Here is an 8,880-nt window from a genome sequence, read left to right on the forward strand (position 1 = left end):
AGGGACTATGGGGACCAGAACCTGCACGTTGGGATCCGGCGCTGGGGGCTCGGCTGCCGTCTGAGGAGGGGCCGGAGCGACAGAGTCAGTCCTGGCCAGGGCGGAGGCATGGTCGAGTTGCGGGTAGCTCGGGGTCCCCTGGATGTGCTCAGGAGACGGTGGGAGGCCGTCCTGCGGCTCCGCGGCGCTGGGCGCCGGGAGGTGCCCCGGGGCTGCCGGCTCGCCGTCCACCTGCCCGGATGCTGGTTTAGTGTGCACTCTCGGCTTCATCCTCACCAGGAGGTGCGGGCAGTCTCTCTGAAACAGGGGACTGTGGTAGAAGTGTAACTGAGGTCGCGGTTGAGAGAGAAAAGGAAACCCCGAGTCACAAAAGAGTTGCTCGCAAGCAGCAGCCGCCTGGCTGGGCCCCTGGGCGCCCTCCCCCAGCCGACCCAGGGCCTCTTTGGAGAAAGCGGGACCCGGTCCCAGCAGGACGCTGTGCCCCAGCTTTGACATCCCCGAGACTCGCTCACTCACCATCACCTTTCGCCCTTGGAAAATGACTGAAAATGGCCCCTTAGGACGAGTACAAGGCCCACGAAAGGGGACTTGGCGTTTGCAGGTACGAGACTGCAACAAGGTTCGGTAGCTTTCTAAGGAAGTGTCCGAATCGCCCCCTGGCCAGCACCTCCAGGGGCCAGACCGGGGACGCTGACTGCTTCCCAGGAAAGGACCTGCGCCCCCACTCAAGTGATGCTCTGGAGCTATGGGAGTCAAGGGGGCACACAGACCTCCCCCCTCCCCCCGGCGGGCCACTGTCCCCGAGCAGGAGGACGGGAAGGGCCAGCGTTGCAGCAGTGTCCTCTTGTCCCCCGCTGTGACTGCGTGTCAGGCACGAGCGGCACTGCCCACGTGTCAGGAGTACAGGATGACGCCTTGCCCGCGTGTGCTGTGAAATGATCACCACAGGGGGTCCAGTTCACACGCATCACCTCACACAGACACAGCAAAGGGAAAAGGAGGAGGGAGAGAAGTGACGTCCTTGTGCTGAGAACGCTTCGGGTCCCCCCCATAACAACGTCCCAACACAGCTCGCGGCACTGCCAGCTCCGGCCGTCATGCCGGTGCCCAAGTACCACCTTTAAAGGAAGCTCTCCCGACACGCCTGCAGCCGACCCAGGCGGCCCCGGGGTTGACACACGCCCCCCACCCCCGGGCCCAGCGGCTCAGCCCCTGGAGAGGGCTCCTCCCCCGCCGTCCCCCGCCCTCCTTACCTCGCTCAGGACGTGGGCGGGCCGCTCCTTCGTGGACACGTTGGTCACGCAGAGGGACGTGTGCATGTCCTGGTACACTTTGCTGAATCCATAGCGGTTAAGCTGGCGGATGAAGCTCTCCACACGTTCTGTCTTGAACACCTTGTCTAGGCCGTCCCTGTCCAAAACCTCCTTTTGAAACAGCGGCCTGTTGACGCCTATGCAAGTCCCGTCTTCATTCCACCCAATGGATGCAAAGCGACTGCTGTGGACGATCGTCCACAGCTTCCTGGGAAAGGGGTGGAAGAGCAGGCTGCCTTCCCACACGGCCTCGCAGGCGGTGCGAGGCCTTTTCAACAAAGGCTCTTCCGTCAAATCCTGGAAAGCGGCTTCTCCAGGCAGCAGCCCGAGGTCGTGGTGCCCCGCGGGCACGGGCTGGTCCAGGGCGAGGGACTGGGGGGTGCAGCTCCCTGAGCCGAGGGCCGGAGCCGCTGTGTCGGGAGGAAGAGGCGCCTCGCCGAAGCCGGGCGCCCTGCCCGCGGCGGGGCCCTTCTCGTCCGCAGCCATACGGAGCGCGGCGTGCCCCTCCGCCCCGTAAACGGGACAGTGCAGCGCGGCCGGCAGCACCCTGGGCTCACACTCCCGCTCAGCCCCTCACAGAAGTGCTCCGGTTGCTCGGGGGTGACAGCACAGCCCAGCCAGGAAGTGACATCATAAAGGGCAGGCCCGTCAGCATGTCAGCCTCCTGCTTCACGCCCGTCATCGCAGGGGGCACGAAGACACTCGTGCACGGGTGCAGAGCCACAGGCCGAGCGCTCGTGCAAACCGGCCACGGCTTTCTGGTCCCGGAGCCCCCGGGCCAGGCAGACGTGCACGGACCCAGGTGTGACCCACGAGGTCAGAAGTCCTCCTGTGTGTCCCCTGGCCTTCCGGGCCGTGCACAGCACCCATGATTTCAAGCACGAGCATCGCCCGAGACGCGGCCCACGGTCAAGGGCGCTAAAACTTTACAATTCACCCATGAACTGGAAGAAAAACCCTCACGATGTCTGGGTCTGCAAAGTGCCTACCTTACCCTCCCCCCGGAGAGGTGTCCCATGGGTGCTGAGCAGGAATCGGACTCTGGACCCCCGCCCTCACCCGCAGCAGCCCTTTCCCTCCATTGCCCACAGCAGAGGCCAGACTCAGATGAAACGTTCAGGGAAATTTATTAAACAGAAACATTGACTGAAACCATTGAACACAGGGCATAACAACACACAGAGGAACTTCTAACGGCCACCGGAGCTCACGGGTCCCGGCCCCACCCAGGGTCCTCAAAAAGGTGCCTCCGCTACACCCCACCCGGCGGCCCTCCATCTCCCCACAGTCTCCCTTCCTGAGGGCCCCGCGGGTGGCCTCTCGCCAGGAAGATGGGCGCCGGCCATGCCCGCTCCCCCCAGGGGAGACCCTCCATTTCTGGCCCACATGCCCGGGGCCTGGCCCTGCCCTATGGCGGGCACAGGACAGTGCCATAGCAGGGCGCACGCCACCGAGCCGGGGACGTGGAGTCCCGAGGAACAACGGGGTGGCCCAGCAGAACACAAGCCCTGGGGGGCCTCCCGCAGACCTCCTGCAGCCCCGGTCAAGGTCTTCCTTCCCAAGGTTCTGGGAGCCCAGGTCCTGGGGTGGGCGCTGGCTGTGACCTCATCCATCCCGTCCTTCCTGCCGGCTCCTGAGACTGGGCTTCGTGTCTCGGCGCCGGGACCGGGGCGGGGTGGACTGCTCAGAGGAGAACACATGCACATTTCCACAACAACAGGCAGCGCTGGGCCTGAACCTATGCCCAGAAAGCACACGTTGAGCTCACGACACTGGCCCACAGACACCAGAGCCTTGGCTGGCACGTGGCGCACCTCAGGGCTCTGCGGGGGGACGATGGCTAGGGTGTGTGTGTTGGGGGAAGGGGAGCGGGGGCTGGGGGTTTCCTTGACACCTGGGTCCCTCTGGGGCCTACAGGGACACATTTGGGCTTGCCAGTACAGGGAGCAACCTGCCCCAGGGGATGATGAATAGGGGTCCCCTCTCAGGAGGGAGGCCCAGGCACCTGGAGTGGCCCCTAACGACTCCCAGGCCAGTGTGGGTGGCAGCCATCTGCAGGTGCCCCTCACCCAGGCCGGGGCTGGCCACTCAGGGCTGCTCCCAGGTGGCAGGCTTTGGGGCTGGCCTTGGCATTGGCAGCTGTGAGCTGTGGTTCTCCAGGCCAGTCCCACGTCTCCAGTGGCCACGCACAAACCTAGGGAGAACTAAACACTCCTTCCTCCCGCCAACTAATTCTCTTGGACCCTGCCCGGACGCCCTCCCCCTCCCGCCCCTCCTCCTCCCCCACCTCTCCAAGTCTCCCTCCTCCGTCTCCTCCTCCTCCTCCTCCTCCTTTGGAACAAACGCTTCCCTGCACCCCCACTCACACCAAAGCCAGTTGTGGGGTACTGGGCAACCAGGGACTCAGCGCCCTGCCTGCCAAGCTGACCTGACGCTCTCGCGTGGGATCGTCTCCTCAGTGTCTGCTGTCCTTGCCCCTACTGCCCTTTCAGGCTGCAGGGGGAGGAGACTTGCTCCTGCCCTCACCTGCGCAGAGGCTCCAGGGTGCTGCCTTCCCGGGGCTCCCCTCGAGCGCTGTAGATGATCTTGAAGTTGGACCCTGCGGTGTCCCTCCGGGGCATCTCCTCTCTGCCCCACAGCCCTTCCTCGCCAGGCCGGCTCCTTCTGGCAGGGGCGGCCCCGGGGGAGGCGCCTCTAGGCCCCGCGTGGCCTGGGGGCCCGTCAACACCCTTAGCTCAGAGCCCCCAGGGTGGGCGTTTGAGGGTGGCCAGAAGACAGGGCTGACGCCAGAGCCCCCGACTATACCTTTTTCAGCCTCTGCTGTGCTGGGGTCTGTGTCTGAGGCTCGGGTACGCCTCGTGCTGCGTATGGCGGCTTCCCGCTTGTGCCGCCGGTGCCTCCCTGAGCTGATTTCGGCTTGCTTGGTGGAGTCCCTAACAGCTGGTGGACGCTGCGGGGGCTGGGACGGGGCCTCGGCCTGGCTGCCCTGCCCCTGTGCCCCAGTCAAGGCCCCCACTGTTTCTGTGGGCTGCCCCTTCCCCTCGTTGAAATATCTGTGTTGCCTGCTAGGGGAGGGGGTACCTGGATACCTTGAGCCTATGCTTCCTGGGGCCTGGGGTGGCTCCCGGCCCCAGCCCGCATCTCGTTTCCCGACTCTTCTGCTGCAGGCTGAGGCGCCTGCTTTGCCGGGGGCTGGTCCTCGGCCCTAGGACACGCGGCCTGGCTGTGGCCTTCCTCCCCAGTCTCGCAGCAGCGTGGCACCTGCTTGCGCTTCAGTGACAGGGTAGCCCCTTCCTGGACGGTCTGAGTGCTGCTGTCATGGAACTGCCCTGCCCGCACCATGACCGGACGGACCGGGACACTGGTTTCTGCCACTACCTGGGTGCCAGAGGCCCTGTGGCCCCCTCCTACCTGCCTCTGCTTCTCCCTGGTCACTGCCGCGGCGGTCTGCCACTCCTCCACGTCTCGAACGAGCTGCATCAACTCCAGGAAGGGGGGCGCACAGCCTCGCTGATCCAAGACCATGAGCTTGTCCCGGAGGCCGGTGCTCACGTGGGCCTGGGCTAGGATGTATTTCAGGCGAATCATGTCTGCGCTTCTCACTGGCAAGGGGCTGTGCCGCACAGCGTTCTGCAGCACGGGCTCTAGCCGCAGCAAGAAGGCAGAGACTTTCCCTCCGGGCTTCTGCAAGGTCTGGAGCAACTGAAAGCGAGCGGTTCTATAGTTCTCTTTATTCCCGAAGATCTGCTTCAGGGCGTCCAGGCACTGCGCCACGGTCATGGAGCCACTGTTGGCCCGGAGCATCCGCACGATGGACAGGGCGGGGCCGCGCAAGCTCTCCAGCAAACGCCGCTGCTTCTCTACCTCAGACACCCGCCACATCTGCATCATCTGCGTCACCTGCTCCAGCCAGCCTTCAGAGTTCTCTTCGCCCGGGCCTGGGGAAGTGCTTCCCGAAAACACCTTCAGTTTTCGGTACCACATGCTTTCTCGCAGAGGCTGCGGGTCTGGTGGCCTGACTTGGGCCAAGCCTTTTGGCTGTCCCTCCTCGGGGCGAGTGCTATACCCCAGGGTTTTGACCACATCTACCATTCTCCGGCCCTCAGCTTTCAGGAACTGGTTCAGTCTGTTGATAAGTTCATCATCTGGGCTACGGGGCTTCACCACCACTTCCCAGGCACCTCCCTTTCCTGGGATCTGACTCGGCACCATAGCGTAATTGACCTGGGCGGCCAATCCAATGAGAACTGCCTTAGAGCTGTCTTCCCTTCTGAACATTCTGCCCAGCACCCTGTAGGCACACAGGGGCTGTAAGCCCGCCCTCAGGGTCTCTTTAATTTCCTCTTCACTACACTCCACAGGGATGCCCACGATCAGCAGGGCCTTCCTGGGGTCCAGGTCCATGCCCTTGCACCAATCCTCCAACAGATTCACAGGCATTGCTCCCACTGTCTATGGACTGATCTAACACTAGGGGCAGTAGTCAGCTCACAGAGTTTGAGGGGCACTCAGGGAATTCTGAGTCAACGCCGAGTATGGAGGCAGAATCGTTCCGGGTTTGCACAGCCTATAATGCAAATGGGGTGAGAGCGTCGTTCACGCGCACCCTCCCACCCCGACTAAAAGTCCACGCACTACCCCCACTTCTGGTCACAGAGATTCAGGCCCTGCTTTTCAGGGCTTCCCCAGTCATTTGCTGGAGAGGTGTCTTTAGGCCAAGCTCCCCTCCCTGCTGACCTCGGCTTGCCGTGCACTCCTCCTCAAAGTCCAAGGACTCCTCTGTGTGTACTGCAGGTGCCTGTGGTGAAAAGGTCAGCGTCAGGAGGAGGGGACTGACAAAGCCCGCCAAACGGGAGAGGACAGCAGGCTGTCCCACTCCCTGCCTCAGGGCTGTTCAGGCCCAGGGCACCCGGTACCCACTTCTCTGGGGCAAAGGTTGGAGGACGGAGATGTGAGTTCCCTCCTTTCTCAGATAATGTCTGACAAATGAGAAAGATGGTTGGAGCTCTCTCTGCACAAGGCAATGAAACTGGTGGGTGTGGAGAACGTGTGACAAGCTGCAGTGTTGCCGTGGATACTGAGAAGGGCGGGGACCATGGGTTTCCATCGCAGAGGGGTGCTATGTGGTAAAGGTTAAGGAGCAACAGGGGATGTCACTGGCCTCCAACCAAAGAAGTGTCCTGTTGTCGCTGGAGGGGAGGGGACATGGGGGTGGGCGGCAAGGATTACGTGCTGAAAAACAGTAGCCTACCGTTTCAAACTGTGTGGAAGCTAGAATCAGGGACAGAAAAGGGAACCAAAAAGGGTCTACAGTGCCGCACTGCTGAAACAGACAACCCTCACCCTAGGTGTGACCCCACCCTGTAGACCCTGGAAACCCTGGCAGGCAACCCCACCCCTCCGGCTTTTTGCCAGGAAGTTACAGAAGCCTCTCCCGACATAGGTCTACGTCACAGCTGTTCACCATGCTGACTAGGGACCCACCGGCAGTGCAGATACGGGGATTCCACCCACACGCAACACTAGGCCTGCCCTCTAGCTCTGCCCAGAGGCAGCTCGCGGTGCTGGGAGGTGGTACTGCCTCACTGCATCTGTCCAAGGCAAGGCAGAGGTGCTTTGCTACGGTTCCACCCCACACGGCCCTGCTCAGGCTGTGCCCATTCTGAGCCTACAGAGGCACTCTGGTACAGGGATACAGGAAACTGCTCAGGGGGCGGGGGGTGGTGGTGTGATGAACTGGGCCATTGGGATTGACATGTATACGCTCATGTGTATAAAATGGATGACTAATAAGAACCTGCTGTAAAAAAATAAAATAAAATTCAAAAATTCAAAAAAAAAAAGAAAAGAAACTTCTCAACTGGTATACAGTGCTAGTAGGGGAGGGATCCTACAGTATGATTATTGCCCCGCCCTCCAATCCACCCCCTCCCTCAAACTCTGCCCCCACTGACGCACGACGGAGGACTTAAGCCCCACCCCTGACGCCAAGCCTCCCCTCACGGAAGTTTGATCCCTGTCCCCCCTCCAAGTCCCACCCTCACCCAAGTGCCACCCCCACCTAAGCCCAGCCCCTGACGCCAAGCCCCAGGCCTACGGAAGTCCGATCCCTGTCCCCACCGAGCCCCACCCCTTCCCATGTCCCATCCCCCACTCAAGTCCGATCCCTAACAAAGCCCTGCCCCCACCCAAGCCAAATCCCTGCCCCCACTCAAGGCATGTCCCCCCCCTTCCCAAGCATCATCCCCGTCCCAAGCATCATCCCCGTCCCAAGCCCTGGCCTCACTCAAGTCCAACTACTGTCCCCAAGCCTCCCGCCCTCATTCCCCTGTTGTCCCCACCCACACCTAAGCCCTCCTCCCTAAGTCCCCACGACCCCTCACACACCCGCTACCTCAAACGTCCCTCATTCCAGAGCAGGAATACACGTGGTCAGTGGAAGTTGGTGGAGGCCAGGGGAGGAAGGGCTGAAGCCACTTTCCCTCTAGGATAAGGCCCAGAGCCACTAGTCCTGACCGCAATGGCTGTGAGCAGGGTTAGGTGTGGAATAGGTTCCCCTGCAATTCCTAGGCTGGTCGCGGTGCCTGGAAATGGCACGGAATGGATGCGGTGCCAGTGCCTGGTGTAGTGGGATCCCATTTCCAGGGGAAACCTGTAGCCACCAACCCCTGGGACGCCAAGGGAGATGGCAAGGGTCATTGTGCAGAACCCCACGCGGTTTGGATGGCTCTCTGTACCTGCTGGAGGTGCCTACAGGCCGAAGCGCCTGTACACCACGACCACCACGCGTCCGGAACCACGGCTCGCGCGGTGCACACTGGGCCGGGAGCCCGTGGAAAGGGGCTGTCGGGCTACAAACTCCCCGCCCCCCCCGCCCCTGCTCCCCGCCCCCCCGCCCCCGCCCCCGCTCCCCCCGCTTCCCGCCCCGCAGAGCTGCACACGGCCCACTCGCGGCTGCGCCCTAGCAGCGTGGCGCCCACCATTTCCCCTCGGAAGGGGGAGACCTCGCCCCGCCCTGCGCCAGTGTGCGCAACTAGGCGGACGGAGTTCGAATTAAACCGGGGCACATTAAACTGCAGAGCTGGACAGAATCCAGCCTTGGACTGTGAGCGGGGTTAGGTGTGCAATAGGGTCCCCTGCAATTCCTAGGCCGGTCCCTGGAAGGAGGCCGCCAGACCCACCACGTGCCACGCCAGGCCCAGCAGCCATCTTGGCTCTTGTTTAGCATGTCTGTTCCCCATTGAGCGGGAGCTGTGGCGTGACAGTCACCAGTCGCTCTCCCTATTTGAATATTCCAAGAGGTCAGCGCAGGGCCGGGTGCAAAAGTAAAAGCCCAGTGGGTGCTTACTAAATGAAATCCTGATCGTTTTTTTTTTTAATTGTTCTGTTTTCTAGAGGCGGACAGCAGAAATACAGCTGCTTCCGGGAAAAATGCAAGGGCAGGACAATTTTTCGTATTCACCAAGAGACCGAAAACTTTCAAAGGATTACATTCTCCCATTATTCCCTTGACTTCACAGCCTAGTACTACCCACCTAGTACTACCCACCTAGTACCCAAACTGCTT

The sequence above is a fragment of the Grampus griseus genome (genome assembly GCF_964374135.1).
Source record: "Grampus griseus genome assembly, chromosome: X".
NCBI classification, from domain to species: Eukaryota; Metazoa; Chordata; class Mammalia; order Artiodactyla; family Delphinidae; genus Grampus; species Grampus griseus.